This window comes from Canis lupus, chromosome 11 (genome assembly GCF_048164855.1).
Source record: "Canis lupus baileyi chromosome 11, mCanLup2.hap1, whole genome shotgun sequence".
NCBI classification, from domain to species: Eukaryota; Metazoa; Chordata; class Mammalia; order Carnivora; family Canidae; genus Canis; species Canis lupus.
Window position 1 is genome coordinate 11,901,277 of NC_132848.1, and position 18,574 is coordinate 11,919,850.

At 43.0% G+C, this 18,574-nt stretch overlaps 1 long non-coding RNA gene across 1 annotated transcript in view; it reads left to right on the forward strand.

Annotated features, from left to right (window-relative positions):
- The window catches only part of LOC140642501 (uncharacterized), a 62,491-nt gene extending 45,780 nt beyond the window's left edge, over positions 1-16,711 (forward strand). The window contains exon 3 of the long non-coding RNA XR_012038918.1: positions 15,191-16,711. This is a non-coding gene — a long non-coding RNA (uncharacterized lncRNA). The remainder of the gene's footprint in view (positions 1-15,190) is intronic.
- The last annotated feature ends 1,863 nt before the right edge of the window (positions 16,712-18,574 follow it).

An 18,574-nucleotide genomic window follows, 5' to 3' on the forward strand; every position in this document is an offset into this window, starting at 1 on the left:
TTCAGTTTACTTCTAGCCTATCTGTATGGTAGAAGTAGAATTTACCAAATAAAGGGATCAAAAGACCTCTTTCAGGAGGATTGCTTCATTTATTGAAGAAAGAGCTTCTTCATCACATTTTAAACCATTTCAACATCATTTGTTTGAAGGCAAAAGATTAGTGAATGCGTTGCAAAGGAGAACTTCAGATATGAAGTTTTTGTTTTTTTGAGCTTACTTGAGAATGCCAAAACTTCTTTTAAAATTCTATAATTTCCCCCTAATTCACACGAGGCTTCCCTCCATTTATTCCAAATGGGTGAGATTTTGTGGAGCATGGAAAATGGGACACTCGTGGTAGGAGCATTCCCAGCTAGGGTGCAGCGTTGGCTAGCTCTGTGGGGTAGCCAGATGGCATAGAAGATGAAGACCCCTCATCCCTGAGCTCATTCATTCGGTCCATAAATATTTCTAGCACCATGAGGCACTGTGCTATGTGGAGAGAATAGAATACCTACCGTACACATTGCCTGGACTTGGCCTCACAGCACTTATAGTCAAATAGAGAAGAGAGACATTGTCTTCCAATACATGTTTGAGGAGTGTTAGCAACTGAATCGTGTCCCACCAATTTTCATGTGGAAGTCTTAAAGCCCAATTGACTGTTTTTTTGAGCTAAGTCCTTTAAGGAGGTGATTGAAGTTGAATGAAGACTTAAGAGTAGGGCCCTAACCCTGCAGGACTGATGTCCTCCTAAGAAGGGGGGCAGCAGAGCAACCTCCACACACACACAGAGGAAAGGCCATGCAAGGACATGGTGAGAAGGCAGCCAGCCACCTGTAAGCCAAGGAGAGAGTCCTAACTGGAAACCAGCAGTGATAGCACCTTGATATCAGATGGATAGCCTCCAGAACTGGGAGAAAATAAACTTCTGTTGCTTCAGCCTCCTCATCTGTAGTATTGTTAAGGCAGCCCAAGCAGACTAACTCAACAGGGGAAGCGTGGAGCTCTTTGGAAGCATCTTTTTTTAAATTTTTTTTTTTTTTTTTTAATTTATGATAGTCACAGAGAGAGAGAGAGGCAGAGACACAGGCAGAGGGAGAAGCAGGCTCCATGCACCAGGAGCCCGATGTGGGATTCGATCCCGGGTCTCCAGGATCGCGCCCTGGGCCAAAGGCAGGCGCCAAACTGCTGCGCCACCCAGGGATCCCCGCTCTTTGGAAGCATCTTGCAGGAGACCTGAGGCCAGATCCAGAGCAGTGGCATCTGAGCGGAGACCCAGAAGAGCAGCAGGAGTTGGAGAGGAGAGGTAAAGAGGGGGCATGTTTTATGTGGAGGTTTAATCACAGGTGAAGCCACAGAGGTAAGGAGAGCATGGCTGGGAGATGGGAGACAGAAGAAAAGGAAGTCCAGTAACTTGGAGCATAGAGGGCAAGGGTGTGGGTTCTAGAAGAGATGAAATTCTGTAGATGCAGAAAGACTTTAGAGCAGGACTTCTCACAAGGGTTCAACATAATCCAAGTCCGCTTTACTCAAGATCCTTTCTTTCCCCTTGAGCTTCTGTATCAACCATTCTGATCTCCTCCTACCTCCTTGGTTACTGAGTCTCTTTGCCCCCTACTCAAACTCTAAATGTTAGAGTTCCCCAAGACTCAGTTCTGAGCTATTTTCTCTGCTCTTTTTCCATTCCTTCCAATGGGATTTCATCTAGTCACATGGCTCTAAATGACATCTACGTGCCTAGGACCTCCAAATTTCTATCTCCTACCCTTATGTCTATTTTCAAATATAGATTCACACGTGCATTTGTTTCCTTGATATCTCCCTTCAGCTGTTCAACAGGCAATTCCAACACAATATCCAATTAGATAGGATATTATTAAGGGCATCTGGATAGCTCAGTGGTTGAGTGTCTGCCTTTGGCTCTGGTTGTGATCCCAGGATTGTGAATCCTTGTATTGAGTCCTGCATCAGGCTTCTCACAGGAAGCCCGCTTCTCCCCTCAGCCTGTGTCTTTGCCTTTCTACGTGTGTTTCTCATGAATAAATAAAATCTTCCAAAAAAAAAAAAAGGATATTATTAGCTATGAACAACAGAAGACTCCAATTTAAGCAGTTTAAATAGCAAGGAATTTTTAGGGTATGGTTCCTGACCTGGGTGGGTCATAGAATTGGTACTGTATGGGAGAGGGAAACTTTTCTTGTACCTGCTTATGTTGAGTGACTGAGTCCTACAAATTAAATTGACCAAAGGCAGATTAACAGAGGAAAACATTTATTTACACATCTAATACACATCTATTATTTACACATCTAGATACATATATGCAGGAGTGCTCAATGATGAGTTACTTAAAGAGGTGGGTAGATTTAGGGCTTATATGCCTAAATTAGTAGGGGAAAGAGAGGGGAGAAAAGGCTTCTACAGGGAAATTTTTTTAAGGAATGAAATGAAATTTTAGGAGAAAAGGAGATACAGAAGTTTGTGATGCTTGTCTATAGTGGTATGTGTGTTTTCATGTGTTTCAAGGCCATAAAATTGCCCTGGAGAGAGGATTTACATTAGGTTTACTCTTGGTCTCTGTCCTGGGAACAGAACCACCCCAACAAGGGAATTTATGGTAGACTGATTTCCCAGGAATTTCTGCTTTTAGTCAGATAAGGAAAGCACCACAAAGCTGCCTTTCTGTCTCTGTTGAATTTAAAATGTCTTCAGTTTAAAATAATACTTACACCAAAATGGTATATTTTGGGGTGGCATGTCCTGATCTCTGTCAGTTGTCAAAGTTATACAAAGAGGTCAATCCAGTATTCTGAATTGGGTCTGAATTAGATCTTAGGTTAATTCTAGAATTGTGAGTCGCCGTAGGGCCAAGGTTAATATAGTTCTTTGCTATATACCTAGCCACTTTTATCATTCTATTAGCATATGATTTGAATTCAAGTCAAGAGATCCATTTGATGTACCAGAGTGCCTACCCTGGCCTTCCCCCTATGGCTTTGCTCTTTCCTTCCATTCCGCTTGAGCTCATCCTAAGACTTGCTTTAGCCCATGGAATGTTAGCAAATGTACCACAACCGGAGGCTTAAAAACTTCTTATATGTGGGAGTTTGCTTTTTTCCTCTTCTCAACCCCTATAATTACCATGAGAATGAACCCAGGCTAGCCTGCTGGAGGATGAGGTAGAGAGAGCAGAGGGGAGTGTTCCTAGCTCAGGCCGTCCTAGACCAGCCAGCCCCCTGATTAACCAACCAACCACAGATGCCTGTGTATGCCAAGCTAAGATCAGTTAAGTCAAGCCCCAGGCAGAACTCCCCAACCAATCTGTAGACTCGTCCTATGTGACAAGTACGAGCAATTTTAAGCCACTAGCAGTAGGGGTGGCTTATTACATAACAATCGCTAACTCCTATGTGTGGAAAAGACCTCACCTTTTTTAATAGGGAAGGTGAGGAGACACCTTAAGAGTGAAGATTGTAGGAGGAGGGTTCCCTTAAGCTACATATTCCAAGTCTAGCAATTTTCACCCCCAGATTTCCTGAGATAGGAGATTTCTAAACTGGGCATTCTTCCCATAGAACATGTTGCCATGGCCCTCACAGAGTAGTTCTTTGATATATAAAATTATATCATTGTAAATTTTTTACCTCTGTGTGGGGAAGACCGTGTAGGGCAGTGTGGAAGAAGGCTGGCCACTGGATAGAGAAATATGGAAGCTATTAAAAGAGGCAGCACAAGGCTATCCCATTAGCACCAGGGATGGGATCTTTAAATGGGAGCAATCATGGCAGTGCATGGAATGATTCCTGCAGAGAGGTGTTTCCAGCAAGTTTTTGGCATTCACTTTTCTCTCCTCTTTAAATCCTGAGGTTATGGGCAAGCCTCCAGCCAGAGCTTCACACAATGGCTGGTCACTCCTCCCAGACCACAGCGGTGTGGTGCTCTTCATTTGCCAAAGAATTTCCACCAACCCCTAATTACCCACTAAGCTTTACCCTCTCTTTCCTCTACTATGTCCTTGAAGATGCTATCAAACTTTAATATCCAACTTGGTGTCCTTGGGTGTTTCTTTGTAGAAGGCCTGGTGACATCGTTTATACACCTCTTGACACACATTAATGTCAGACAGAGGCAGAAACCACCGTACATTCCCAATAGGCTTGATGCAGCGCTCATCGGTTGAGTGGCTGCAGCATGGTGGGAAGGTGCTCACTGACCCAAGGATCTGCCAGGCTGGCTCTCAGGGCATGAGGATGAGGCTAGTTCTCAGAGTATGAGAGAAAGCAAATGCTAATGTAATGCAATATAGTAATTTATGAGGCGGCTATTTCAAAGAGTAGTAGCGCAAAGACAAATGTAGCTTACCAGTTAAGCACATAGACTTTGGAATCAGACAGACCTGGATGCAAATTAGGGTTTGTGATGCACTGGTACCATCACTGTGGGCCAACTACTTAACCAGGACACCACTGTGCAATGAATAGAATAATGCCCATCTCCTAGGGATGTTGTAAGGGTTAAGTGAGATATGCCATGTACAATCCCCAACACGGTACTTAGTATCTAGTAAGCATTCAGTGTAGATGATAACAACTGTAATTACTCAGGATAATATTCCTCAAAATATATTCAGCCCAGTAACAGCGTCCTTGGAAATGTTATTAGGTGTACTGCAGGAGAAAAGTTTCAGAGGTCACAGAAAATATCAGTGTACTCATGACTCTGTGGAGTTGTGCAGCCAAGTCAGTAGAGTTTTGTTTAACCCAGCGTGTCCCAAGTTTATTTGGAGAATCTTTTTTCCCCCTCTTCGAACACCCACTGACCTCCCTAGTGTGCCCCAGGACACTGTTTGAATGATGCCGGTTTGTGAAAACAATTTTCAGTTGTGTGACTAGTTAAAAAAATGCATCACCAGAAAGCAAATAAGAGTTAAATATAAAGCAGCTTAAGTATAAAGCCTGGCCTCAGTGAATATTGGACCAATGTTGCAGTTGGCTCTTGGCCTCGCTGGAGATCATCATCTGAGCCATCTGCTGGGAAGAGGGCAGCATGCAGGGTGGCAGGGCTGGCTTTTAAATTCTGAATCAGAATTTACTGTTCCAACTGCTGGCTTCACTTTTAAACAAAAGTCACCCAGACCTCTCAGTGGCAGCCGAGTCCCCTAAAGAAAAGCCTCGAGTTCTGCATGATACTAAGACCACCCAGGCCAAACCTTGGCTTTTTTTAAAAGCCAGGAATGGCCACACGTATTTTATACTTTTGTTTGTTTGAGTTTGTTTTGTAGGAAACCACATGAAGTGTAAAACGAGTCAGCCTATGCTGGTCTCAGTGTAGGAGAAGCTCCACACAGTGATGCTTTTGAAGAGGAAAATTACCATTTGTCAAAGAATATAGGATTGACTCCTAAAGTAGGATGATTCACAAGGAGACCAGGGTTTGGATGGCCACCCCTCTTGAATAACAGCTGGCTATTCTTACTAGGGATTTTTTTTTTTTTTTTAAGTTGGGAGGTTTATAGAGAATTCCAGAATGTAGGTGATCCAAAAGACAGTTTAAAAAAAAAAAAAAAAAAAAAAAAAAAAAAAAAGGTCATGTTTTTGTAAGGGAAATTTACATTGAAAAATATTAAATTGATGTTTAATGTAATATTGAATTAATATGTTAATACAGAGTCAACGGAAAGGAATTTGCCAGGTGGGGGGGAACTAAATTACTTTTGTTATGAGATAATCTATGTATCTTGCCACAAGAACACATTTAGTCCTGTGTTTTATGAATGGCTACATGGCACAGAGAAACATGGAACCCTTACCAACCCACTTTATGAAGAGAGAACAACGAAAACACCAAATTTTAACAAAGATCACCCAAACAGACCCTCCACCTCAAACCATTAAAAATAAAACCAAAAAAAAATAAAAAATAAAAAAATAAAAAAAAATAAAAAAAAATAAAAAATAAAAATAAAACCATTCAGACAACTGACAAGGACTTGGGAATACAAGTCGAAAATGAACTGAAATACAAAGAAATCGCACTCAGCAGCATCTGAAAAGACTACAGTCTGACCAAGATTTGCCATAGGAATGCAAGGAATGGTTTATTAATAGGAAATCTATAAATAAAACATCATTTCAATAAGTCAAAAGAGAAAAATTATATAATCATCTTAGCAGATGGTACCCATTTAGGATTAAAAATATACTAAAGTGGGGTTAGAGAATAGTTTCTTAGTTGTACTTAGTTGAGATAGCAAATGAAGACCTCATATAGCATTCTTGTTAGAACTGGAAATAGGACAAGGATGCCCAGTATTGCTTTTACCATTTGATATTTTACTGGAAGTCTTAGCCACTGAAATAAGATAGGAAACAAATAACCACATGATGGCTAATTTTCTATGTCACCTTGGCTAGGCTATGGCACTGAGAGGCTTGGTTAAATAGCAGTTTAGATGTTGCTGTGAGGATTTTTTTGAGATGTGATTAACTTTTAAATCCATAGCCTTTGAATAAAGCAGATTGCCCTCCATACTGTGGATGGACACCTTCCAATCATTGGAAGGCCATAAAAGAAAAAGCCTGAAGTCCCCAAGGGAGGACAAATTCTGCTTCCAGACTGCCTTTGAATTCCAGACTTCATTAATTACTCCCTAGAGATGCCTGGGTGACTCAGTGGTTGAGCGTCTGCCTTCGGCTCAGGGCATGATCCTGGGGTCCTAGGATTGAGTCTCATGTGGGGCTCCCTGCAAGGAGCCTGCTCCCTCTAGGTCTCTGCCTCCCTCTGTGTCTTTCATTAATAAATAAAATCTTTAAAAAAATATTACTCCCTAGATCTCCAGCCTGTTGGCCTGCCCTGCAGATCTCAGATTTGTCAGACTCCACAACTGTGTCACTCTCTAAAAATAAACCTCCATACAGAATATACACACCCATCTTATTGGTTCTGTTTCTCTGGAGAACTCTGACACAAATAACAGCTAACACCTACTAAAAACATTAAAAGGTACCAGGCAATGGTTTAAGGGGCACACGGGTATGTACTAACTCACTGCATCCTCACGGGAATCCTAAAAGGTGAGAAATTTTTGTCTCTGTCAGAAACCAATCAGAATGAAATATTCTGATGACTTATAGGAATGTTCTGGGCTAATTCAAGGGCAAGAACCAAAAGCCTCAAGGTCCTGCCCTTTTACTCTGAGGCACCTGACTCCAACCAGCTCTTTCTGGGTAAGATACCAGTGTTCTAAGACCATGCAATGTTGGTGAAATCCATTCTACTATCCTGGCAGTAGCCAACTAAATTGGACAGGGGCTAGGAAGCAACGGTATTCGGAAACCACTGCGGGGCTTGGGCCTGTACTTGACCTGTACTCTGACAATCCTATATTAATTTCCTATTGCTACTGTGACAAATTACTACAAACTTAATGGCCTAAACAACACAGGTTTATTATTTTACAGTTATGAAGGTTCGAAGCCCTAAAACCAAGGTATTGGCATAGCTGCATTCCTTTTGGAAGCTCTAGTGGAGAATCCACTTCCTTGACTTCTCCAGTCCCTAAAAAGTCACCTGCATTTCTTGGCTCTTGGCCCCTTCCTCTATGTTGAAAGTTAGCAGACTCTCTTTCTTTCTCTCCGACCTCTGCTTATATTGTTCATTGCCTTTTCTGATTCTCTTTGTCTCCCTTTTTATTTTTTTTATAATAAATTTATTTTTTATTGGTGTTCAATTTACCAACATACAGAATAACACCCAGTGCTCATCCCGTCAAGTGCCCCCCTCAGTGCCCGTCACCCATTCACCCCCACCCCCCGCCCTCCTCCCCTTCCACAACCCCTAGTTCGTTTCCCAGAGTTAGGAGTCTTTATGTTCTGTCTCCCTTTCTGATATTTCCCACACATTTCTTCTCCCTTCCCTTATATTCCCTTTTACTATTATTTATATTCCCCAAATGAATGGGAACATACAATGTTTGTCCTTCTCCGATTGACTTACTTCACTCAGCATAATACCCTCCAGTTCCATCCACATTGAAGCAAATGGTGGGTATTTGTCGTTTCTAATGGCTGAGTAATATTCCATTTGTCTCCCCTTTTAAAGGACCTTTGTGATTGCTTTGGGCCCTGGGGCGGGGGGAGGGGGATCGATTTCAAGTTCCTCAACTTAATCTCATTTGCAAAGTACTTTTCCATGGAAGGTAACATAGTCACAGGTTTCGGGGATTAGGATATGCACGTTGTGGGAGAGTATTACTCCGTCTACCATATACCAAGCATAGATGAAAGACCCCATCATATCCCTCCTGTGGAGAAGCATGCATGGAACAAAGGGCAGCTGGCCTCTCAACGCCTCTTACTATCCTGAAACATGTCAACTTTCAGTGTTTCCCTGTTCCTGGTTCTCTAATAAGAAACCCATTGCACAACCAATGTTTAAAAAACCATGTCACAGGAGAGGAGAATGTCTTTGCGACACTGTCTTCTAAGCTTCCCATATACCGATAATATAAGACGCTTTTACAGAACTAGAAACATGGATCTGTATTTTTCCCACCTTGCTGTGGGCAAGGCTATTCCAAATATAAAAATAAACACCAAATTCGCAGTGGACAAGATTAATAGCTAGGATTTACCTAAAAATTCACAAGGTATATAGGCTTTTAAAAAACAGAAACAGATTTCCAGTTCCTGGTCCCACATATAAGTAGCTTGGAAGTTGCCACTCAACCCAAACAAGTACAAATCTGAACTAACTGAAAAGTCAATGACTCTCCTTGGATTCCTAAGAAAGGGGAGGACACAGGGCAAACTGCTGCCCCCAAGATTAGAAAAACAAACAGGCTAAAACAGGGAGCTGTGGCTTACCAGAGTGGAGAATCATGATGGAAACGCCATGGGAAGCAGAGCCAGGGTATGAACACTTAAACTGATAAATTTTTGGAGGCCCAGTGTAGGCAACTCTGAGAATCAAAAACTCTAGGGAGATCCCATCATAGAGGGGGCCCCCACTGTTTTGTGGGATTTACCTCTAGGAGATTGACCAATTCTCACAGTAAATATAAAAAAAAACCTTTGATGTGCTTCCATCAGGCTGAGGAGAAACGAGCCATTTTAAAATACTGCTAGAGCACTCCATTCTTCTTAATAAGGCCTTCCCTCAGCAGAAACAAGTTAGCCAATTCTGAACCTGTTGGAATATTGTTAGAATCTAATTAACCCCAGGAGAAGAGAAACACCACATTCCAGCTGGCCCCAACCTTCCACGTAGGGGAAGGAAAATACCCAACTTCAGCCCAATCTAGCCATCCTGTCGCACCTGATGAAGAGAAAAAACTGAGGAACACTTGTGAAGTTCACAGTCTATAAGCATACACTCACTAAAAGACTGAGATCTAATCATAGGACCATAGAATGCTTCTCTTCCCATCCCACGCCCCCTATTTATAGCAGTTCAATTTACCCAGTCTATCATGTCCAGCTATGAAGAAAAAATTACAAGGCATACCAAAAAGCAAAAAAACACACTTTGAAGAGACAGAGGAGACATCAGAACCAGACATGTCAGGGGTGTTGGAATTATTTAAAATAACTATGATTAATATGCCAGGAGCACTAATGGATAAAGTAGACAGCATGCAAGAACAGATGGGCAATGTAAGCAGCGAGATGGGAATTTTAAGGAAGAACCAAAAAGAAATGCTAGAGATCAAAAACACTCTAACAGAAATAAAGAATTCCTTTGATGGGCTTATTAGTAGATTGCACACAGCTGAGGGAAGAATCTCTATACTTCAGGATATCTCAGTAGAAACCTCCAGAACTGAAAAGCAAAGAGAAGAGCCTGAAAAAAACAAACAAAAAAAACACACCAGAATATCCAAGGACTATGGGACAACTACAAAAGATGTAACATATGCATAATGAGAATACCACAAGGGGAAAAAAAGAAAGGAACAGGAGAAATATTTGAAACGATGACTTGAGAATTACTCTTCAACTAAAGTCAGACACCAAACCATAGATCCAAGAAACTCAGAGGACACCAAACAATATAAATGCCAAGAAAAAAAAAAAAAAAAAAACAAAACGAAGCAAAAATAATCCAACGCCTAGACATATCATTTTCAAAGTACAGAAAATAAAAGATAAAAAAAAATCTTGAAGGAATCAAGAAAAAACTAACACCTTACCTATAGAGGAACAAGAGTTATGCTGACTTCTACTTAGAAACCATGAAAACAAAAAGAGAGTGAAGTATTTAAAAGAGTATTTCTTTAAGAGAAAGAAAAACCCCACTAACCTAGAATTCGGTACCCCATGAAATTGTCCTTCAAAATTGAAGGAGAAATACTTTCTCAGACAAACAAAAATTGAGGGAATTTGTTACTACTTGCAATAAGTGTTAAAAGAAGTTGTTTAGAGAGAAGGAAAATAATATAGGCCAGAAACTCAGATCTACATAAAGAAAGGCAGGACAATAAGAAGAAATAAGTGAAGGTAAATAAAACACTTATTTTTCTAATTTTTAATTGGTCTAACAGATAACAGTTTATTTGAAATAATAGCAACAATGTATTCTATTGTGTATGCTCATATATTCAAGCATACATATGTATATATATATATGCATACTTATACATAAGTAAAATGAATGACAACAAAGATACAAGGGACAGAAGGGAAGAATTAGGATTATTTTGTTATGATAAGGTGTTTATACTATCCATGAAGTGGCATAGTGTTATTTGAAAGTGGACTTGGATTAGTTGTTAAGTATGTATTGTAAGTTCTAAGGCAACCACTAAAAGAGGTAAAAATATAACTGATATTCTAAGAAAAGAGGGAAAATGGAATCTTATGAAATGCTCAGTTAGAACCACAAAGGCAAAAAAAGAATGGAAGACAAAAATAGGAACAAAACAGAGAAGCAGAAAACAGTAACAAGTAGGGTGTATGTTAATCTTACTGTATCAATAATCACTTTGTTTTTTTAATAGAGGATTTTTTTTTAGATTTTATTTATTTATTCATGACAGACACAGAGAGAGAGAGAGAGAGAGAGAGAGAGAGAGAGGCAGAAGCAGGCTCCATGCAGGGAGCCCGATGTGGGACTCGATCCTGGGTCTCCAGGATCATGCCCTGGGCTGAAGGCAGGTGCTAAACTGCTGAGCGACCCGGGCTGCCCTCAATAATCACTTTGAACATCAATGACCTAAATACACCAACAGAGATCGTCAGAGTGAATTAAAAAACAAGTCCTGGGTAACATTGACATTTTCACAATATTAATTCTGCCAATCCATGAGCATGGAATATTTTTCCATCTCTTTGTGTCTTCCTCAATTTCTTTCAGAAGTGTTCTATAGTTTTGAGGGTATAGATCCTTTACATCTTTGGTTAGGTTTATTCCTAGGTATCTTATGCTTTTGGGTGCAATTGTAAATGGGATTGACTCCTTAATTTCTCTTTCTTCAGTCTCATTGTTAGTGTATAGAAATGCCACTGACTTCTGGGCATTGATTTTGTATCCTGCCACGCTACCGAATTGCTGTATGAGTTCTAGCAATCTTGGGGTGGAGACTTTTGGGTTTTCTATGTAGAGTATCATGTCATCGGCGAAGAGGGAGAGTTTGACTTCTTCTTTGCCAATTTGAATGCCTTTAATGTCTTTTTGTTGTCTGATTGCTGAGGCTAGGACTTCCAGTACTATGTTGAACAGCAGTGGTGAGAGTGGACATCCCTGTCTTGTTCCTGATCTTAGGGGAAAGGCTCCCAGTGCTTCCCCATTGAGAATGATATTTGCTGTGGGCATCACAATGCCAGATTTCAGGTTGTACTACAAAGCTGTGGTCATCAAGACAGTGTGGTACTGGCACAAAAACAGACACATAGATCAGTGGAACAGAATAGAGAATCCAGAAGTGGACCCTGAACTTTATGGTCAACTAATATTCAATAAAGGAGGAAAGACTATCCATTGGAAGAAAGACAGTCTCTTCAATAAATGGTGCTGGGAAAATTGGACATCCACATGCAGAAGAATGAAACTAGACCACTCTCTTTCACCATACACAAAGATAAACTCAAAATGGATGAAAGATCTAAATGTGAGACAAGATTCCATCAAAATCCTAGAGAAGAACACAGGCAACACCCTTTTTGAACTCGGCCTTAGTAACTTCTTGCAAGATACATCCACGAAGGCAAAAGAAACAAAAGCAAGAATGAACTATTGGGACTTCATCAAGATAAGAAGCTTTTGCACAGCAAAGGATACAGTCAACAAAACTCAAAGACAACCTACAGAATGGGAGAAGACATTTGCAAATGACATATCAGATAAAGGGCTAGTTTCCAAGATCTATAAAGAACTTATTAAACTCAACACCAAAGAAACAAACAATCCAATCATGAAATGGGCAAAAGACATGAACAGAAATCTCACAGAGGAAGACATAGACATGGCCAACATGCACATGAGAAAATGCTCTGCATCACTTGCCATCAGGGAAATACAAATCAAAACCACAACGAGATACCACCTCACACCAGCGAGAATGGGGCAAATTAACAAGGCAGGAAACAACAAATGTTGGAGAGGATGCGGAGAAAAGGGAACCCTCTTACACTGTTGGTGGGAATGTGAACTGGTGCAGCCACTCTGGAAAACTGTGTGGAGGTTCCTCAAACAGTTAAAAATATACCTGCCCTACGACCCAGCAATTGCACTGTTGGGGATTGACCCCAAAGATACAAATGCAATGAAACGCCGGGACACCTGCACCCCGATGTTTATAGCAGCAATGGCCACGATAGCCAAACTGTGTAAGGAGCCTCGGTGTCCAACGAAAGATGAATGGATAAAGAAGATGTGGTTTATGTATACAATGGAATATTACTCAGCTATTAGAAATGACAAATACCCACCATTTGCTTCAACGTGGATGGAACTGGAGGGTATTATGCTGAGTGAAGTAAGTCAGTCGGAGAAGGACAAACATTATATGTTCTCATTCATTTGGGGAATATAAATAATAGTGAAAGGGAATAGAAGGGAAGGGAGAAGAAATGTGTGGGAAATATCAGAAAGGGAGACAGAACGTAAAGACTGCTAACTCTGGGAAACGAACTAGGGGTGGTAGAAGGGGAGGAGGGCGGGGGGTGGGAGTGAATGGGTGACGGGCACTGGGGGTTATTCTGTATGTTAGTAAATTGAACAGCAATAAAAAATAAATTAAAAAAAATAAAAAAAATAAAAAAAATAAAAAACAAGTCAACCGCATATTTTTATAAGAAACCCACTTTGACTATAAAGGCACCAATATATTAAAAGCAAGTGGTTGGAGAAAACTATATCATGCAATTGCTAATTGAAGGAAAGCAAAAGTAGAAATATTAATTTCATATAGATTTCAAAGCATGGAAAGTTATCATGGACAAAGGAGGGAATTACATATAATGAAGGGGTCAATTATCCAAGAAGTAGGGGCCTAACCAATGAGTGTCAAATAATGTGAGGCGAAACCTGATAGAATGATAGAACTGCAAGGAGAGATATGGGAATCCTTTAACACAGTTGAAGACTTCAACAACCCTCTCTCAGAAATGGACAGATCTAGCCAGCAAAAAATCAGCAAGGACTTAGTTGAACTCAACAGCACCATCAATCAACTGGATATAATGGGCGTTTATAGACTACTTCATCCAACAACAGCAAAATACACATTCTTCCCAAGTTCACATGGAACACTCACCAAGATAGATGACATTCTGGGCCATAAAACACACCTTGACAAGTCTAAAGGAATATAAATCATGCAATGCCTGCTCTAAGACCACAGAATTAAATTAGAAATCAATAACAAAGATAACTGGAAAATCCTAAAATGTGGAGATCAAGCAACATACTTCTAAATAACATGTTTTCTTAAAAAACAGAAACAAAATAAAAAGATAAATAATAAATAGAAAAACATTTACAAAATGTAGAGCAAAGGGTTAATATCTTTAATATATAAAGAACAGTTACAAATTAATAAGGAGAAAAGAGCAATACCTCGGAGCCAAAGTGGGCAAAGGGAAAAGATACCTGACCAAAAGAAAACAGCAAATGGCTTATGCACATGTGAAAATGCTTAACCTCATAGGTATAAGGGGAATTTAAATAACATGACAAATATAAAATAAGTAACAACAAATACTGGAAAAGATGTGGCGAAGCTTTTTGGGCACCCTCCTGATTGCTGGTAGGGGTGTATGTGGTGCAACATTGCCGGGGTTCCACTTGGCAACATGTATTAAAAACTTAAAAATTGCACATACTCAGTGACTCAGAAATTCCACTTAAAAAGAATTTACCTGAAGGAAATCAGGATACTAGGATACTATATATAGTATATCACACACACACACACACACACACACACACACACACACTAGTAAAAGAAAGGAAATTACATCTCTGAAAGAGGTTAACTATATTGTGACCAGCTGTAACATAAAATATAATGCAGTCATTTAAAATGAGAATTGTTGGGCAGCCCGGGTAGTTCGGTGGTTTTGTGCCTGCCTTTGGTCCAGGGCCTGATACTGGAGACCCGGGATCAAGTCCCACATTGGGTTCCCTGCATGGAGCCTGCTTCTCCCGCTGCCTGTGTCTCTGCCCCTCTCTCTCTCTGTGTCTCTCATGAATAAATAAATAAAATTTTTTTAAAAACTGAGAATTGTATCCATTTAATCTTATTTATTATCAGATTGTTTCCCCTCACTATAAAACAAGAGCAGGGACTCTTTCTTCAACTGCTGTACCCTGAGTGCCTAGAAGAGTGCCTGGAGCCCTTCACAATACTTGTGGAGTGGCTTCCTATAAAATATGTTTTCAAATAACCTAACTGCATATTACCCTCACAACTGCAAAAGAAAATAAAATTGAGATTAAAAAATGTAAGGAGGGTATGATGTAAAAACAGAAAAAAAGAGATGAGACGGAAACATCAAAATAAGCTGTATAGCTTATCTCTGGATGACGAGATTGAAGGTGACTCGGGGTTTGTTTTTTTTTTCTTTGCACATTGCATGGTTTCCAAATTTACCATCACACTGTGTATTAATTCCACTATCAGAAAAATTTCAATAAATAGTGAAAATGTAAAAAGAAGAGTAATAGTGTCATTTGTTGACTTCACAGCTTGTCCTTCTTCATCTTTTAGAACTGACTGCTCAACGTGAGAACCGTGGACCAACAGAAGCTGGAAACCTATTCCAAATACACACTCTCTGCCTCGCCTGACTTCTACGTCAGAATCTGAATTTTATCAGGCTACTCAGCTAACGGACACGTTGATGTCGGAGCAGCACTGTTCTAGGGCATTCTCACCCGATTGTTCCGTTACCGCCCTGGGTTGGCTAATTACTATCAAGCTGTAGCGTTTGGCACGTGTGCAAAGAGGTTAATAAGATTCCACACGTCTCCCTGGCATTGAGATAACTTTCACACATTTTTAGTAGTTGGGACGTGAATGACTCAGAAGTACCTGTGTGACACCTGCCTTTCCTTGGCCTCTGTCCTCGCCCTTGCTGGCAGCTGGCATGCCCCCCTCACCCCCACCCCCATTCAGCAGCCGCTCTAGGCACTCCCTGCTCTTTCCCTCGTGTCAGTGGCTCCGTTCACCCGCCCCTACTACCTACCTAACTGAGCCTTCGCTCACCTGCTCAGTCACACTCGTCTACACGTTCCCGTTCCAAAGAGTAAAATACATGGTCACCTGTGAGATGGCCCTAACAAAGATGTTTAAGTGGAGTGATCACACTTTGGGGTGGGTAGACAACAGTTACTTTTGTAGAGAATTTATTTCACTCACTGGCCATTTCACCAGGTAACTGAGATAACCCATGACCTTGAAGACCCCTCGATGCAATGGCAGGATGGCAGGTGTGGGAGAGGCGTCACGTGGAAATCCCATGCAGTGGCCTGATGGGATGATACGTGCCTTTGGAAAGACATGGGAGCAAATAAGCAAGGACGGCTTTGGGAGAGCCAGGAAGGATCTGGGGGAGGAGGTGATATCCTTCTGTGATCCCCCAACCCCATCCAAGTGAAGTTACTCCCCTAACAGATAGAGCCCCCAGAGGTGCACACAACAGTCTTTAACTGTCATCTTTCCTGGGAGGCCGAGTTGAGCGATGGCACAAGAGCGGGTGCTTAACCCCTGTTTGTTGAATGGAAGGGTATGATCTGAATCTTGGAGAGTTGGGAGTTGGCCGTGACCATGGGTGGCCATCCTCCGGGGGCAGAGGAAGCCCAAGGCAAGGCGGAGAGGATGGCACAGCTTGCTCTAACTAATGTTAGCACACCTTTCCCCAGCTGGGTGGATCCAGCCAGTGGATCGCGGACACGTTGCCGTTCTGGAAGCTCCTTCTCAGATCTGCCTTAGGCAGAGGTCACCCAGCTGAAAGCCTGTGGCTCGTAGGCGGTGACACACTGAAAGTTGAACTGCCAGCCACCAGCACGTCTCAGAAGGTGGCTCCCTCTTTTGAGAAAGTGCAGCGAGCGGGGCGAAGCCTGCCCGGGGCTCCCCTGGGCGCTGTACCCACGGCCGGCCTCTTCAAAGCAGGCTGTGACTGTGCTTCCCGGGAGCAGGCCACCAGGACCTAGAACTTCTAGAAGGGAAAGCGGAGCTGGAGGGCTGCCAGGACGAGAAGCTGTCTGCTGCACGACCAGGAAAAGAAAAGCTAGGCTTCTGTCTCCAGCGCCTCCTCACCCGTTTCTCGACATCCTTTGGCGTTCGAGGAGGCTGCTGTTGCTTTGGGGGCAGTGACGTGCACAGTGACATTTGTACTAGTACCTTCCCGATGACGGCCTCCTGTTTACCCCAGCACAGCACGAAGTGGGGAACTGTTCCAGAGAACTTAAGAGCACATGCGTGCGAAGGGCAGAGCACGGCCTGGCCTGGCAGGCGTGTCCTGGGGCTGCCGGCCACGGCCCTGTCGCCTGGCCCCCGGTCCCAGCACCCAGTGGCCCGATCGCTGGGGCCCCGGGCAGGTCTGCTCGGACTGTCCAGGCACACAGGAGGCTCTCCCTGTTGGCGAGTACTTGTGCCATCAGGAGCCACAAGCTGGAGGCCAGCAGGCCCGAGGCAAGCCCTGTAGTTGCAAGATCCCGAATTATAGGTTTCAGGAGTGAGGGTAGTGCCACCCCCGGGCAGTGCCACCCTGCCTCAGGCCTCCTGGGGCTTGGTCGGGCATGAACTTCAAGTCACCAGGGAGGAATCACAGCTGCCGGGCCAGGTCAGTGGGGTCATTGCCTCAACACACCCCTGCAGGAGGATGTGAAAAGAACATTCGAGGTGCAGGACTCTGTGCGCCGAGCCCAGGGACCTCACATAACCGTGTGCCTCAGTCCCAAACCGATTCCATCCAAACTTCTAGTGAAAGTGGTTCCACGCCTGTGGCAAGGTCAACTGCCCGCAGAGTCTGATGGGACCGGTGGGTAGAGGCACCAAGGAGGGGAGCAAGAACTTTCTCGCTTGTTCTTTACCCGGAGCATCAGCTGCATTCTCCTGCTTCTCTTCAGGACGCCTGAGTGGTCATGTCGTTCAGATATTTGGGGGGGGGGGGGGCATGGCTCCAAAGACCCAGTCCTTGACCCCGGGTTGCTGAGCGTTGAAGAGCTCCCTTTGACAGAAACTGTGTGATGTGCTCCTGGACGTGTTTACACATTCGAGGTCTCCCTGGAAAGACACCAGCCATCCGGGGTGGGGGGGCTGGGTGCCCGGGATCCACGCTGTGCCCCTTGGATGCCTGTGGAGCAGAGAGCGCTACCAAGGCCCTCACCGGTGGACTCGGGACCCCGGGTCCGGTGCCTCCCCCCGCCCCGGGGACACCTGTCCTCACCCCTTCGCCGGAGACCTGGAACGGCGCTGCCTCTGAAGGTGCAGACAGCCCGGGGTGGCAAATTCGCTTCCTTCTACATCTGGGACTCACATCACCAGCTTTCTGTGGGATCTCGGGTGCAATCTTTCCTGGGTTGGTCTAAATATAATCTTCAGTAGGCAGGAGAGGAATGCTTAGAAAGTACCCAACTTGCTGGTGTCAAGGGGAGGCAGATCTGACTTCTATACCGTCTAATTCAGTTCTATCCCCCTCGTGTTTGTTCACTCAGCCACCATCGTCCTAATTCTCACCTGCAGGCCGCCGAAAATAATTAATCTCTGGGTCTGCGGTAGCGCCCCCCACCCCTTGGTAATCCTGCCAACACATTCCTGGAAGAAGCCTATTTCACTAGCCTCCAGTGGAGGATGGTGAGGCTCGGAACAGACCTCAGTATGAAAGAAAAGTCCGCATTCTAGGGAGGGTTTTCATGAGAGGGGCTGCTTTTCCTCATTTGCACAAAAGCCCCCCGAATGGGATAATAGTGTCTCTGGGAGAGGAACTCTGGCCCGTGCTCTGCAGATATTATTCCTTGCCTCTGAGCATGGGGTTTGGGGAAGAGAAAGCCCAAATCCCAGCCCCTTTTTAATTGTTAAAATATTATAACAAACATACTAAACAGTTTTGAACAAAGGAAGGACACGGTTATCCTTGCACATTCTGTG